The sequence below is a fragment of the Melanerpes formicivorus genome, unplaced genomic scaffold (genome assembly GCF_026170545.1).
Source record: "Melanerpes formicivorus ecotype bairdi unplaced genomic scaffold, bMelFor1.0.p_v2 SCAF_43, whole genome shotgun sequence".
In the NCBI taxonomy this organism is placed as follows: Eukaryota; Metazoa; Chordata; class Aves; order Piciformes; family Picidae; genus Melanerpes; species Melanerpes formicivorus.
This window is the reverse complement of record NW_027142395.1, coordinates 4,207,679-4,225,504: the sequence shown is the minus strand read 5'-3', so window position 1 is coordinate 4,225,504 and position 17,826 is coordinate 4,207,679.

The window sequence follows — 17,826 nt, the reverse complement described above, 5'->3', positions numbered from 1 at the left end:
TAATTAAGAGCAAGTTCAAAGAGGAAGCTAATTATTTAAATAATTTGTCTTTTAAAGTTAACAATGTGGTTTTATACATTGGCCTAAAATCCTATGTGAAATTTTGGTACTATTCAGAGAAGACATTCTATCACCTCAGGTGAGAGGATTCATTTGCATTCACTGATCATCTTGTTACACTTGGTGGTAGTCCTTCCTGCAACTGATAGGTTGGACTTGATGATCTCACAGGTCTTTTCCAACCTGGTTAATTCTGTTCTGTTCTGTTCTATTCTATTCTATTCTATTCTATTCTATTCTATTCTATTCTATTCCACTCTACTGTACTCTATTCTATTCCTCTTAATCCCTTGGGTGGCAGGCACTGACATTGAAAATATAATGCTTCTCAGTTGCATCTGACAGCTAGTGAGACAGTGTTTCCCTTCTGAATATGTGAACTGAGAATGAAAAATCTGTGGATTCCAAATCCTGAGCCTTGTAGCTCAATGTATTTTTTAGGACATGTGAGTTTTCAGATGAGAAGGTGTGGTGGTTTTAGGCTATGCCTTTAGAAATTAGCTGCATATTTTGAGCAGAAAAGTAGAAAAATATAAATAAATCACTATTGGGTGTAAAAAGGGAAACAAAAGATTATTCCAAATAAATTCATTGGATAAATGTCTGGGATAAGAGAAGCTGTATTATAACAATTCTTCTCATTCCATTTCCTTTTATCTTCTCTTCTGATCTTGGCTGTTTCTGCTTCGCTCTGTGCATCACAGGCAGAAAGTTTCTCTCTGCTTCTAACACTGCCTGGGTTGTTGGTGGTGTGGTGTGTTGTGGGTTGGGTTTTGTTTTTGTGTGTGGTTTTTTTTCCCCCCCTTCCTTCAGGAAAAAATTGTTTCATGAAACGTTCAATGTGCATATATTGATTTCCGGTGAAAATGTTGTCAGGATACCTTAGTTAAGTTAACAGTGAAGGCAACAGTGACATATAGAATGGAATTGAACAGAACAGAACAGGATAGAATAGAATAGCATAGAATAGAATAGAATAGAATAGAATAGAATAGAATAGAATAGAATAGAATAGAATAGAATAGAATAGAATAGAATAGAATAGAATAGCATTAACCAGGTTGGAAAAGACCTTTGAGATCATCAAGTCCAACCTATCACCCAACACCATCTAATCAACTAAACCATGGCACCAAGTGCCTCATCCAGTCTCTTCTTAAACACCTCCAGTGATGGTGACTGCACCACCTCCCTGGACAGCACATTCCAATGGCCAATCTCTCTTTCTGGGAAGAACTTCTTCCTCACCTCCAGCCTAAACCTTCCTTGGCACAGCTTGAGACTGTGTCCTCTTGTTCTAGTGCTGCTTGCCTGGGAGAAGACCAACCCCCACCTGGCTACAACCTCCCCTGAGGTCTGCCCAGAGCCTCCTCCTTTTCTCCAGGCTAAGCAACCCCAGCTCCCTCAGCCTCTCCTCACAGGGCTGTGCTCCAGACCCCTCCCCAGCTTTGTTGCCCTTCTCTGGATACTTTCCAGAAACTCAACATCTTTCCCAAACTGAGGGGCCCAGAACTGGACTCAAGGTGTGGCCTAACCAGTGCTGAGTACAGGGCACAATGACTTCCCGGCTCCTGCTGGCCATACTATTCCTGATACAGGCCAGGATGCCATTGGCCTTCTTGGCCACCTGGGCACATTGATAGCTCATGTTCAGCCTACTATCAACCAGGACCCCCAGGTCCCTTTCTGCCTGGCTGCTCTCCAGCCACTCTGACACCAGCCTGCACTGCCTGGGCTTGTTGTGGTCAGTGTGTAGAACCCTGCACTTGGATGTATTCAATCTCATGCCCTTAGACTCTGCCCATCTGTCCAGCCTGTCAAGGTCCCTCTGCAGAGCCTCTCCCACCCTCTAAGAGATCAGCTCCTGCCCTCAGCTTGGTGTCATCTGCACATTTACTGATGATCGACTCAGTACCCTCATCCAGATCATCAGTACAGATATTGAATAGAATGGGGCCCAGCACTGATCCTGTAAAACACTGATCTATCTGCTGAATCAGGAAAATTCTGCTGATTTGGAAAAGACACTGGATCTTCCCCATGCCAGGGAACGAAACTGATAGCTAAAATAATCAATAAACTCACTGCTGAGCTTTTCTCATCACTGACCTCCATACTTTCAGACATTTCCCCCACCATAAACTCATGTCTTCTTTTGCTTTTATAGCATTACAATTCACTACTTCTTTCCTTGTGTTTAGCAAAATCTTTTTCCCATTGCCACCTGAGTAATTAAACACAATTCAGTGGCATTGGCTCAGACAGCTATTGCTACTAGGTGTCATTCTCTCTTATCTCCATCCACACAACCCCCTGTCTTAGCCTGTCTCCAACAAACACCGAGCCTCTCTGCTTAAACATTTTTTACTTCTTCCACATTCTTAGTGCCACCATTTTCACTGACACTGAGACTTATAATTTGAGGATCATCTATGACTTCCTCTCCAGTTGTGCATCCAAACTGCATTACAATTCTGCCACACCTGCCTCCAGACCATATCTAAAATCTTTGTCTGACAAACCTCACCTGCTTTACCATCCACCACAGCTTTCTTTGGTCCCCAGGACTTTCAATCACTACTTCATCACACAACAGTTTTCCCAGAGCAAATCTTTCTCACAGGCTGGAGTCTTTGTTTTAAATCTCTTCACCAAAGTCCTCCTCCCCCGTATCAAATTCCAGTCATTCCAATCTTTGCTGTCAGAGTCCAATAAATCTCTTCTTAATCCTCCATCCTGATTTTTTCACATTGCCAGCACTGTACCCTGTTGACTGCCCACTATCATTGCCTCCTCTCTTTGGTATTACCTCTGTCCATGCAGTGGGTGCCTGAAATGCTGTTCAGAATTATGACACACTTCTACGTTGAACACAAAAGCAAATAATGATTTGTGGCATGGTTATTTGATACATAGACATAGTCTATTTACATACTGATTGATGGCTAATTGCTTTCCTACTTACTGATAATAGTTCTGTTTTGCCTTATAGTTTGCCTTCTGGTTTGCCTCTTTCCATTTTACCTGCTCAAAATATCTCTTCCTTTTGACAAGGCTTCTGTAGACCCTGTAACCTTAGAAAGCATTGTGTAAATTTGAAAGAACTTTGTAATTCCATATTTCTAGGAAACAAAAACATAAATCTGGCTTGTAGTTTTCCATATCCTTAATAGCTTCCTACATTTACCATTCCTTCCAAAAGTTCCCACAAAGTATTTTGCTTTAAATAACTACTTCCTTGTTTAAAATATTTTGAACAAGAAACAAGTTTGGCATTTTTTCTTTGTTTTGTTTTAAAAATACTCAACAAAGATCCAAGAACTTATTATGACAGGAATTGCAGTTACTACTCTCATTTCTATGTCGTATTTAATTTCATTATTTGTAGCATAAATATGAATTTCCCCAAAATTTTCCTTTGCAGTGAGCACAGCTCTCTAAAGAAAGCTTTTGAACTGACATAAGATTTAACAAACACTGGAGAGAAACTCTTACTCGCTTTACTGTTCAAAGCAATTGCACAGGGTTTAATTCACATTTACCTTTATTTAGAGATCTCCATTGTGCACAACCATACTGCTTAACAGGAGCAATTCTGAAGGCAATTGTTGTTGGAAGTTTTGAGCCTGCAGGTTTGAAAGGGGGCATGTTCTGTAGTTGCCCCACTGATTCAAGTAGTTTGGAAGTAGCTAATATGAGCAATGAAGTGGGTAGTGAGAAGGAAAGTAGATCTAAGAGTTTATCATTGCTAGATAATTTTTTGGGATTCAAACAGTCTGTCACACCCCAAATAAGAAATTACTTGTTCTTACAATATTGTTCATAAAGAGTGTACAGCTGTGCTGATGGCAAAATACATACAGAGATGATTAAGGACTGATCTCTATGTATAGGGGAAGATACTGTCTGATGAGGAACTAATAATGATAAACTCTGTGATAATCTGACTCAAGGTACCTGCAGAGACTGGGAAATGAAAGGCAGCTCAGATGCAGCAGACAATGAAGTAAGTGACTCTGAAAAGAAATGGGGTCAGTTAGCCTGTAATTCTAGAGGAGAAGGTCTCTGCATCTTAGGCAGAGCTGAGGGAGCCAAGGATGTGGTTCCCAGGGCAATGGCAGGGGAAGGTGACTTTTTGTAAGGGGTTTGCTGAGTTTCTGCTGCTAGCTGTTTTTACTACTCCTGTTCTAGGGAGCCCACAGAACTTTCGTGTTCCCTAGTTGCTATTTAAACACAGCTAACAATTCCTCTTTTGCATGGGGTTGCTGTGGCCGATGTGCAGAAACCGGCACTTGGATGTGTTAAATCTCATGCCCTTGGACTCTGCCCATCTGTCCAGCCTGTCGAGGTCCCTCTGCAAAGCCTCTCTACCCTCCAGCAGATCAACACCTATCCCCAGCTTGGTGTCTTCTGCAAATTTACTGATGATGGACTCAATGCCCTTATCCAGATCATCAATAAAGATGTTAAAGAGGATGGGGCCCAGCACTGATCCTTGGGGCACACTGCTAGTGCCTGGCTGCCAGCTGGATGTGGCACCATTCACCACCACGCTCTGGGCTTGGCCCTCCAGCCAGCTCCTAAGCCAGCGCAGAGTGCTGCTGTCCAAGCCATGAGCTGACAGCTTAGCCAGCAGTTTGCTGTGGGGGACAGTGTCAAAGGCCTTGCTGAAGTCCAGGCAGACTACATCCACAGCCTGCCCCACATCCACCAGGCAGTCACCTGGGCATAGAAGGAGATCAGATTGGTCAGGCAGGACCTGCCCTTCCTGAATCCATGCTGGCTGGGCCTGATCCCTTGGCCATTGTGTAAATGCTGTGTGATTGACCTGTTCCATGATCTTGCCTGGCACTGAGGTCAGGCTGACAGGCCTATAATTCCCTGGTTCATCCAACCATCCCTTCTTGTGGATGGGCACCACGTTGGCCAGCTTCCAGTCTTCTGGTATCTCTCCAGTGAGCCAGGACTGTTGAAAAATGATGGAGAGCGGTCCATTATAGATGATGAGGTATATTTTTGTTCTAGTGCCTGCTAAAAAGGCTTTAAAATACCATGTGGTGAATTATATAAAATATTCTAGGTTTCACAGTGTTTTCAGGGTCTCATGGTTTACTAGTGTCATAGCAAAAAAAGCAGCCTGCATGCTATTTCAGAAAAAATTCTGTATACCATCCCATAAAATGTTGTCTAAAACTTATCACCATATTTCACAGTACAGAAAATATTTGCTTTATCAATCACATGAACCAAATCCATCTTTAAAATCTTAAGCATATATGAACAATTCCCTGTCTTTCTTTAGACTTAACACTTACACCATCAAGAATCCAGATCTGATGAAGTTTAAAGTGTAAATTGCAAAATACCTAAGCAGTTGTGCCATGTTGTAAATGAATATAAACCTTCACATACTAGCTAAATCCACTAATTGATGCACTACCATAACGCCATTCTGACTTGTTTGTGTCTATCACACTTCAAAGTACATCACATTTACTTTTGACAGTTCATTCACTGTAGGCTTGTTGCCTGACTATTGCCCACCTCATGGCACAGCTGTGTGGAGTGACACACCCTGAGAATGTTGCAACTTAGTCACTGGCGTTAAATCTCTTGGTCTAATCCTCTTTTCTCTGTATCTCCCCTTCCTCAGCCACCTGTCTCTTTTGCTTTCTTCTAAACAACATGTACAGACTTGTTAACTCATATATATGCTTGGTTATGCTCTGCTCACCACACTATCTCAGTGTCTGCACTGATGCTGTTGGCTTCTCCGGTTCCTACCTGCCTGTTTCTCAGTCCTCTTACTGTCTACATAGCATCTATCCACCCATCCATCCATCCACCCATCCACCCACTCACCATGCTCCCTGCCATTCTAAAGCAAGCAGAGGGTCTCCTTAACTGCAGTTACATCTCCACTCACTGAGCCTTCCTATTCAGTGTGACAACTTACCCCCCTCCAACTCTTCTTATGGCCTATTGGCACTCAGCAGTAGCTCAGGTTACTGCATATTTCCCATCAGGGAATTAAGCTCTTCAGTGGCAACCACAATTGCATATGCAGAATATTTTTCATGAATAGAGTGCTCTCTGTATATTTATGATCCTCATTAGATAAGACTATAAATACCTGAAATACTGGCCAGACTTGTACAACCATTTTTGGATTACGTAGTCTACAGGATTAGACTTCTTGCAGATTTCCAGAACTTCCTGGTTGGCTGACTGGAAACATTTTTAAAATAACATCTTATAGTATTCCAGTGTTTCTGTTTCCTCTATTGGTCAAAGACAGGAAATGCAGAAGCATGTGAATCTCAGGTTTTACAAAACTTCAGAAAAAAAGGGTTCAGAGAGAGAGAACTTAAAAAAAAAAAATAGAAAAAAAAATAGAAAAAGAAAGGCCCAGATTAGAAGGCAGTTTCTATTTTCATCTAACCCATCCATGTGCTTTAACCATCCTTCAAAAACAACACAAGCCGGAGTATTTAGCATATTAGTAATGTCTGATGGAGATAATAAGCAGACAGCAGGCTGGTTCCAAAATAGCCTCATGCTCCTTGTGTAACCCAGTGAGTGAACATCCTGACACGCAATTATTTGTTGGTTTTTTTTCCTCTCTTTAGTAGTGCAAAACATTTGGATAGTCAAGTTTTAATTTATTTCCATTTACAACGTTACCTAAGGACATTTCTTATCTGACAAAAGCATTACCATTCGAAAGAGCCTTTCCCCTCTTTTAATAGCTGCCTGTTCAGTGCTAGTTACCTTATTGCATATGTGAAGTTAGGACTCTTTCTTCTCTTGTGGATCACTGTGCGCTGATCAACGCTGAGTTTCATTTGCCATTTTATTGCCAATTCCACAGTTCTAAAGAGGAACACCTAACCTTTACCTTATAATTTATTCCTCTGAAAATGTATTCTGTGTCTATCAGTTAACTCTTTCCCCTCACACTATCATCATACTACAAGCTCAAGCACACAGTACCACTATCGAAGAAATTAGTTCAATCCTACTTTTCCAATTAAGCTTGAATTATTTTTCCTGTCTTTATTCTCACTTTGAAATTTTATGGCTTCTGACATTTCAGAGAACTTGACTTAGGATATATCCAGCCCTTGTGTCCTGATGCTCTTACTGACATATAAACCAGCCTTGTCAAGTTGTGCAATAGAAACAATGCAGCACAAGGGCAGCAGAGAAGCTCTGCAGCTGTTGTGCTCATTGATGTTTTTGCGGTTAGCACAATTTCACCTGCTTCAAACCATAAAATGTTCATGATCAGGCACTGTGCTCATTTTCTGAGGTCTGCTTCAGAAATGGCCTGTTGTCTTCTCCTTGCTTCAGCAAGAGCTTGCTAAGAAGAGCATGTACAAAGCTCGTCAAAGGTGCTTGGGTGCCTTCCAGTTCATACAGTGCAAGCCAATGCCATTGCTTTAGTCATGTACTTTGTCACCTTAGAGCAACTTCCAACTCTGACCACTGAGTCAAATGTGACACCTTTGTGTGTAATTTTTCATGGACTATTAGTCTATGAATTAGTCCAGAAGTCTTTGACTCCATCCACATCGTGCTGTAGCAATGAATAAGAGCAGTTTATGAACTAAGGGGAAAAAGACTACACTTTTGCTTTCTTTGTACTTCCATTTGATTATCTTGTGTTTTCTTTAGCTGCTCTACTATGGAAAACTATGAACATGATCCACACCATTTGTGATTTTAGAGCTTTCCATCACATACAGTGCAGAGGAGGGCAATGAAGCTGGTGAAGAGCCTGGAGAATAAATTGTATGAGGGCAGACTGAAGGAGCTGGGGATGGTTAGTTTGAAAAGGAGAAGGCTGAGGGGATACCTCATTGCTCTCTACAACTACCTGAAAGGACATTGTAGAAAGGCTGGTGCTGGTCTCTTCTCACAGGTAATTAGTGACAGAACAAGAGGGAACAGCCTCAAGCTGTGTTTCCTAACATCCAAGAGTGGACATTAGGAAAATTTTTTTCATGGAAAAGGTGATCAGGCTTTGGAATGTGCTGCCCAGGCAGGTGGTTGAGTCACCAACTCTAGATGTGTTTAAAGGTTGTTTGGACGTGGTTCATATGGTTTAGGGGTGAACCTTGTAGATTAGGGTTATCTGCTGGACTTGGTGATCACAGAATCACAGAATGTTAGGGACTGGAAGGGACTGAGTCCAATTCCCTTGCCAGAGCAGGATCACCTATACCAGATCACACAGAAACTCATCCAGGTGGGTTTCAAATATCTCCAGAGAGGGAGACTCCACAACCCCCCTGGCAAGCCTGTTCCAGTGTTCTGTCACCCTCACAGTGAAATAATTCCTCCTCCTCTTTCCTTGGAACTTGCTATGCCTTAACTTCCACCCATTGCCCCTTGTCCTGTCATTGGGCATCACTGAGAAGAGCCTCACTCTATCCTCTTGGTAATCATCCTTTCCATATTAACATTAATGACATTAATGAGGTCACCCCCTCTCCAAGCTACAGAGCCCCAGCTCCCTCAGTCTCTCCTCATAAGGAAGATGTTCCACTCCTTTAATATTTTTTGTGGCTCTGTGCTGGACTCTTTCAAGAAGTTCCCTGAGGTTCTGCTTGAACTGAGGTGCCCAGAACTGGACACAATATTCCACATGTGGTCTCACCAGGGCAGAGTAGAGAGGGAGAAGAACCTCTCTCTACCTACTGACCACAGCCCTTCTAATACAACCCAGGATACCACTGGACTTCTTGGTCACAAGAGTACATTGCTGGATCATGGCCAACCTTCCATTCACTAGGACCCCCAGGTCCTTTTCCCCTTCACTGCTCTCCAGCAGCTCAGTCCCCAACCTATACTGATCCATGGGGTTGTTCCTTCCCAGGTGCAAGACTCTACACTTGCCCTTCACTAAATTTCTCCCTGCCCAACTCTCCAGCCTGTCCAAGTCTCACTGCATGGCAGCACAACCTTCTGGTGTGTCAGCCACTCCACCCACTTTGGTGTCATCAGGAAACTGGCTGACAGTGCACCTGGTGCCCTCATTCAGGTCCTTGATGAATATATTGAACAGTACTGGTCCCAGTAGTCACAGAATCATAGAATCAATAAGGTTAGGTTGGAAAAGACCTCAGAGATCATCAAGTCCAATCCCTAAGGGCCTCCACTAGACACAGGACTCCAACTAGACTCTGTTCCATTGACCACAACTCTCTGACTTTTTTCCCTTCAACCAGTTCTCAATCCACCTCACTACCTGATCATCCAGACCTCACTGCCTCGGTTTAGCTGCAAGGATGCTGTGGGAGACAGTGGCAAATGCTTTACTGAAATAAAGATAAAGCACATCCACTGCTCTACCATCATCTATCCACCTGGTTATGTCCTCATCAAAGGCTATCATGTTGGTCAGACATGACTTCCTCTTGGTAAAACCACGTTGACTGATCCTATTGACCCTCTTGTCCTTGATATGCCTAAGGACAGTGCCAAGGATAAGTTGCTCCATCACCTTTCAAGGGATGGGGGTGAGGCTGACTGGTCCATAGTTACCTGGGTCCTCCTTCTTGCCCTTTCTGAAGACTGGAATGGTATTTGCCCTCCTCCAGGCCCCAGGCAGCTCTTCTGCCTGCCATGACTTACCAAAGATGGTGGAGAGTGGTCTGGCAATGACCTCTGCCAGCTCCCTCAGCACCCTTGGGTGCATCCTGTCAGGACCCATGGATTAATGGATGTCCAGATGACTTAACTGTTTTCTAACCAACTCATCAACCAAGGAAATTTTCTCATTTGTCCTATTTTTCTCTGGGGCCTTGGCTCCTGAGGACAGCCTCCAGCAGCACAGATGGAGACAAAGAAGGTATTTAGCAACTGTGCCTTCTCTGTGTCCTCTGTCACCGAGGCACCCACCTCATTCACCAGTGGGCCTACATTGCCTCTGGTGTTAGCTTTTCTTGCAATGTATTGAAGAAACTCTTCCTGTTGTCCTTGACCTCCCTTGCAAGGCTGAATTCCAAGGAGGCTTAGCCTTCCTAGTAGCCTCCATACATCCTCTCACAACTGTCTTATATTCCTCCCAAGTGGCCAGCCCCTCCTTCCATGATATGTGGACTCTCTTCTTCCACCTGAGTTTGCTCAGCCATTCCCTACGTAACCATGTAGGTCTCCTGACTCTCTTTCTCAGTTTCTTCTCTTTGGGATGCTCTGATCTTGAGCATGGAAGAAGAGGTCCTTGAATGTTAACCAATTGTCTTGGGCCCTTTTACCTTCTAGTACCCTGTCCCATGAGATTTCCCTTAGCAATTGCCTTAAAAGGCCAAGGTTGGCCCTGCTGAAATGCAATGTTATAATCCTGCTTGATACTTTTCTTCCTAGCACACAAGATCCTGAACTCCACCATCTCGTGGTCACTGCAGCCAAGGCTGCCCTCAGCCTTCACTGCTTCAACCAGTCCCTCCTTGTTGGTGAGTATCAGGTCCAGTAATGCTCCTCTCCTAGTTCGTTCCTCCACCATTTGCATCAAGCAATTGCCATCAATGCCCTGGAGGAACTTCCTGGACTGTGGCTGGCTGTGTCTGTCTTCCAGCAAATGTCTGAGTAGTTGAAGTCCCCCTTGACAACCAGGGCCTGTGATATGAGGCTGCTGTCTTCATCCTCATCCGGTGGTCTGTAATAAGTACCCACGCCAGCCTGCCCCTTCATATGCACCCATAAACTCTCCACTCACCCCTCATCCACCCCTGGGCTGAGCTCAACACATTCTAGTTCTCTCTCACATAGAGAGCAGCACCACCACCTCGCTTAGTTGATCCATCTTTCCTGAACAGGACATAGACATCCTTGACCACATTCCAGCCATGTGAGCTGTCCCACCATGGCTCTGTAATTGCCACCAGATCATAACCCCTGGACCACAGATGGATTTCTAACTCCTCCTGTTCATTCCCCATGCTGCATGCGTTGGTGTACAGACAGTGCAGGGAGCGAGCTGAGCGCACCGAGCCCACCCTGCGGGGGTGGGAGGCCTTCTGATCCGCAATAACACCAGGACACTGCCCCACTGGTGCAAGCCCAGCAACAGCCCCACCCCCCTTCAACTCTAGTTTAAAGCTCTGTGAATGAGTCCTGCTAGTTCTTGTCCTAGAATCCTTTCCCCACTGTGAGATAAGTCTCTCCCCACGTGCTACCATCCATCCTGGCATCTACAAACCCAGGCATTATCAAAGAACCCAAAGCCCTGCCTGTAGCACCAGCCTTGGAGCCAGGTATTTACAGACTGGATCCTGAGGGTCTTTTCCAACCTGGATGTTTCTGTGATTCTGTGATCTTAATTATCTCCCTCTAGGCTGAGAAATCCCAATCTATCCCAATCTAGTTGCTCTAGCACAAGTCTTAAATCCTCCCCTTCCCTCCTTCCCCCTCCCCTCCTCTCCATTTTATCTTGTTCTTCTCTGAAACTGGGGATGGGTGAGCTAGGTGATAAAGAATGCTTGTACACATGAGTTTTCTGAGCAGCTCTGTGATCATCATGTTAAATGTGAAATCAGGACTGGTTTTCAAGTCTGCAGGCGTCACTTCCTTTTTTTTTTTAATGCTCCTTTAGCATTTTATTGCTCAGACACTTGGTACCATGAACTTTTCCTGAAGGTCCTCATGTGCAGCTAAATAATTTGCAGATATGAAATAACTTACAAATAAGTCTCTGTGAGACTTCATCAGAAATATTATTCTATTTAGAAAATTTACCAGTCATTTGCACACTTTATTCCTACCCCTTAGTTATAAGAGGATAAAACTCTCTTCCTACCTTTTATTTCACATCAGCTTAATTCCTCAATAGCCTCTGCTGAAAATGGAAAGCCAACATTGGTCAGTTTTTTGTGTGCACAGGGTTCATACATACTCGATGGCTCCTCCAATGGACATGAACAGATTTGCAAAGGATGGCTTCCTAGATGTGTGCAGCACATACTTGAGTTCAGTTCTGACCCTAATGCAGCTGAAAGTGGAATCAGATTGCCTGTTGAAAATGCTGCAGGAAATATTAGTTGTAATGTTAAGGTAACTAGGTGTTGATATTTTATATGTAAGAATGAGGATGTGTTAGCAAGAGTGTTGCTGTTTGAAAATTACATTAATTGGATCATATTGAAGCGATGACCTCTCACTAAGAGACAATATTTGATTTACATGGAGGTGAATGCAATTCCATCACTTTGTCAAACCTGAATTTTTTAAATAACATGTTAATCACACAGATACAAACCCAACCCAACCCAGTACAACCAAAAGAGAAAACAAAACTGGACAATATTTAAGTGATTAGTTTAATGTCTTTAAAAGAACCACTCAGATCTTTAGCGAACCTCTTGCACACAGAAATTCTCCTCTAGGCATGACATAAACATTTCAATATGAATTCAGAGGTTAAGATGTTTTCAATTTAAAGGTTAAGGTGTTTTTAACTGTTAAGTTAAAAGTACCAGCAGGGTATGAAATGAAATGTCTTTGCATAGGATCACAGAATCATAGAATCAACAAGGTTGGAAGAGACCTAAGAGATCATGAAGTCCAACCTGTCACCCAACACCTCATGACTACTAAACCACGGCTTCAAGTGCCATGCCCAATCATTTTTTGAACACCTCCAGGGACGGTGACTCCACCACCTCCATGGGCAGCACATTCCAATGGCCAATTACTCTTTCTGGGAACAACTTTCTCCTCACCTCCAGCCTAAACCTCCCCTGGTGCAGCTTGAGACTGTGTCCTCTGGTTCTGGTGCTGGTCGCCTGAGAGAAAAGACCAACCCCCACCTGGCTACAACCTCCCTTCAGGTAGTTGTAGAGAGCAATAAGGTCTCCCCTGAGCCTCCTCTTCTCCAGGCTAAACAACCCCAGCTCCCTCAGCCTCTACTCACAGGGCTGTGCTCCAGACCTCTCCCCAGTGTCGTTTCCCTTCTCTGGACACCTTCCAGTGTTTCAATGTCCTTCTTAAAATGAAGGGCCCAGAACTGGACACAGGACTCAAGGCGAGGCCTAATCAGTGTATGAAGGCTTTTTGGAAAATATATAATAAATATTCAGCTTTACATAATTCATGCCAGCAGCTAATATTGGTCTCATTATTATTGTCATTTAATTATAGTGCAATTCTCTCTAACGTTTTTCAATGTAATTTAACAAGTTGTATGTCATCTGATAGTATCACAAAATGTACCATTACACAAGCAATTAACAGTTTAAAACAGCTATGCTGTTTTAAAAAACATTGGCTACCCAATGGCATCATTTATACAGATGTACATTAAAATACTAATGCAAAATACATCTTTCCTAATTCACTGCAAAATAGTTAAGGATAAGGAATTATTCAGTCTCAACTGCATATTGTTTTAATAGCTCAGGGAGTCTAGGAAGTCTGGCTTTTATTTGTAGAATAGAATAGAATAGAATAGAATAGAATAGAATAGAATAGAATAGAATGGAAAATAGAATAAACCAGGTTGGAAGAGACCTTCAAGATCATCGCGTCCAACCTATCATCCAACACCACCTAATCACCTAAACCATGCAACCACGTAATTAATATTAAGATCAGAAGACCCCTCATCTTGTCTCTCCTTCCTGTAATGTCTGCCCAGAAATGTATTCCAGAGTCCTTCATGTGTTGCCTATCAACCTACTAATGAAAGGGACAAATGGGGGTGGTAACACTATGGAAATATATAGATGTTCTGTGTCTGCAGCCTAAGGTCCAGCCAGGGAAAATGTTTCTAGTAACTGTGGAGAATTATAGATCTAGTATTCTTAAAGAATACATAAGAAACCATTTTCAGAAATTTCTATGCTTCTGAGCGAGCCAGAAAAAACAAGTAGCCAAATCCAGTCTTCACAAATCAGCTGCACACTTACTCTGAGGCTGTGCAGAAGGAGCTTGGGTGACAAGAGTTTCATTCTGTGTCAGGAATAAACCATGAATATTTCAATTTTTTAATTTTTTTTTTTTTTTTCAGAAGGAACTATTTAAAAACCACTTAGGGTCACTCATAATACCCCATTTTGATGCTAATGCTTTATTTTGTGCTGTAATACATAATCTATTGTATTAAAGGAAATACAATACAAAAATGAAATGAATGAAAACTCATTCCAAGTGATAAATGAAACCCCAATGACGTTGAAATTGATTATTTTGACATTTTCTCCTTGGTTTTCTTTGAAAAGGAAATTCAGGTGAAATCAAGTTGAATGTTTGTGTGCAGTTTGGTTTCAGGGAACCCCCAACTTCTTAAAGATGTAGTTCCTTAAAAATTCTTTTGGCCAGTTTGTGATACAAAGTCCTGTTCCTCTAGGTCTGCGAATGTCTGCCTGTCCCAGTCCCCATGGGACAGGAGCAGTCCTCCCAGCTGCCTGCCCACTGAATTTGTAGCAATAAATAGAATAGAATTAACCAGATTGGAAAAGACCTTTGAGATCATCAAGTCCAACCTATCACCCAACACCATCTAATCAACTAAACCATGGCACCAAGTGCCTCATCTAGTCCCCTCTTAAACACTTCCAGTGATGGTGACTCCACCACCTCCCTGGGCAGCACATTCCAACGGCCAATCTCTCTTTCTGGGAAGAACTTCTTCCTAACATCCAGCCTAAACCTCCCCTGGCACAGCTTGAGACTGTGTCCTCTTGTTCTGGTGCTGGTTGTCGTCTCACCGATATTCGTGCTTTTAGGTTGCCAATGAAAGTTGCATTCACAAAGTTCACTTTCCCTGAGCACAGCACTGCATGGCAAAAATAACCTTCAAAAGCAAGACACAATGAAAAATGCAATGCTGATCTTTTAAGAAAAGCCTGAAGACTTTTTTGTCATTATCATGGCTGAGAACTTCAGGTATCAGCTTCATGTTCCCCTGACTTGCAGGAAAAGGCAGTAGTGTCACACTAGCATTAGCCCTAAAAATAACTGACACGTAAAAATAAATAAAACACCACTCTGCCTGATCTGTTTTAACAACGAGATGAATACTTGTGCGGTAGGTGGTAAGCTGAAACACATCATATTTGATATGAGAACACTTAACTTCATGGGGACTGAGACAATTACACTATACAATCATGTCTCTAGGGTCTAATTTGACTGTAAGATTTAAATAACAATTCTATATCTCACTTGAACTTGAATATGTTCTGCTCAGTGGGAAGGCAGCAGAAACTTCAAAGTTTGGAAAGTGTATGCAAAAGCTACATGCTCACTTGTAAACGTTGTCTTTCACATTTGGCAAGGTCCCTGTAAAAATACAGGGCCAGTATAATCAGGAACAACATTTGGTCCTGAAATATTGTTCAGGAAATGAACTTTTCAACATCCACACTTGCTTAAGTACAGTGAATATGCTTATTCTTTTTTTTAGGTTGAAGGTTAAGTACAAATTGCCGTAACTATTCCATAAATCATCTCCCTAGCAGACAAAGGAGAATACCTACACACACAGAGCGGAACAAGGCATATGCCAGGGATGGGCCAATTAATTTTGGTAATGCTGAGAAGTTTAAAAAAGCATAAAGTGCAACATGTTGCAATCATTTTGCTTTTATGGTGTATCTCCCTACCTGGGTACCATTTAAATGTCATTCACCATCTGATGGGAAGTGAGGTTCATCGTTTTTGATTAACAGCCTACTGGGGGTAGAAGATCAATAAAACTAAGCAAACAGAGTAGTTGCAGAAAAAACCCAACACAACACCCAAACAAACAAGCAACAACAATAAAAGGGTAAAGAAAGGAATATTTTTAACGAATATTCCTAACCCTAACCCTAACCCTAACCCTAAAAGGGTAAAGAAAGTAATATTCCTAGATTAGGAATATATTGTATGTGTGTATTAATATACACATTTTAGTATGTGTATAAGCACATATTAAGTATGTGCTTATACCACGGTGGATGTTTTGCCCTTTTGCTAACCTTGTACAAACACTTGAATGGAAAGAAACTGTGTAAATACTGAATGAAATAAGAGCACATTGTTGCATATGCATTTGAACCAGAATAGTTCATGCAGAATTTCCAAATCAGAAAAAGAAGTAAGATGATTTGGGACTTCAGGTTTAGTCCTGATTTTCTGTCATCTGTCTCATAGTGTCTTCCTTTCACCTATTGCAAAGATTAACATCCTCCAGAGCAGGTGTTCAGCAAATTGCATTCCTGCTTTGCTTCAGATGAAATCTTAAACAATTGTATGGAGCACCAACTTTAAAAAAGTTCTCCTTTACTTGTTTTCTTCAGATTTGTTAGCAAAACATCCTACCTCAAACCTAGGCTCCCTTTCCTTCCCTTCAGTCCCCCACTGTCCTTGTATTTCTCCATTAAAGTTATCTGAATCCACTTATGAAGGATGGAACAAAAAAAAACCACCCCTATCTCAATTCAAGACTCTAGCACCATCATAAAACCTAGTATGGGCCAATGGAAAATCTGGTTATGAAAGACAAGAATGGGTAACGAGTTAAGCAGTTTCAATTAAATGACAGACCTTTGGAAAAATGTTGTAACTCATATTTTATTTATTACTGGAGAGAAAACATTAATGACCTAATGTATTTGGTTACTAAGATCATGTAGAATGATGAACTTGGAGACTTGAATTAGACTTAGATCTTTGATATTTTGAGGTCAAAGAGGCTAAAAACATGCTGAAAAGGGGAAAAAAGATGAAAAACCAATGGCAAAACCAGTGTCATATGACTGGAGAACAGAAAATATGAGAGGGAAAAAAAAAAGAAAAACTGAGAAAATACTTGTTCATTAATCTAACCTCAAAAGTATGCAGGATTTTAGAACAGGTTTTGAAGGAACAGATAAAACAACATGGAGGTGAAGGAAATATTGGATATAGTGGAGTAGGGAATACAATAAAAGAAGGGAGATCTAAGCAGACTAACTTAATAGCTTCCTTTGATAAGATAGCTGATTTTCTAGACAAAGGAAATGGAGTCGATCCCATCTATCCGGACTTTGGTAAAGCATATAGTGTGGTGCCACATGGGAAATGATTTGTTAAGATGGAGAAGATAGGGATTAGTAGAGGAACGACAGCAAAAGATTGTGTTGAAAGGAAAAGTATCAGGAGGGTTACCAGTTACCAGTGGAATTCTTTATGGATCAGTCTTGGATCTGATCTTATTTCAATTAAGACTGTGACACAAATATTAGGAAAGCGGTGATACTACATAGGCTGGCACTGTCACCACACAGAAGAGCCTGAATGACAGTAAGAAGGAGTATTTGGAAGACAATGAAGACAATTGCTTATCAGCAAATGAAGATAATGCATCTGGAAACTAATAACAAAAATTAGGAATCAGATAGAAAAGACTGAGTTAGAGGGGGAACCCAATGTATTTGTCAGGCACAGCATAGCTGAAACCAATCAATTAGATACTGCAGTAAATAAAGGGCAGAGAAGGGATGCATCAGGAAGTGTATTTTAGGTAAACAGAGGAGCACTAGCTCCATTCTGAAAATCTCTGGTGAGACCTCACCATAAACAGTGATACAGCCCTGTTGCCCAGTCTCGGACAAGATACAGTTGAGAAGGGCTAGCCAAAATGCAACAGTCACAGACCTCTTTTAGAGATGTAGCAGTGGTCATCTTTTGGCCAGGACTCACGCTAACCACACATCTCACTCCCTCAAATCATAATCATGACATGGATAGTGATACCATAGGTGATTTGCTATTAAATGAAGCTGATTAGCACTTTAG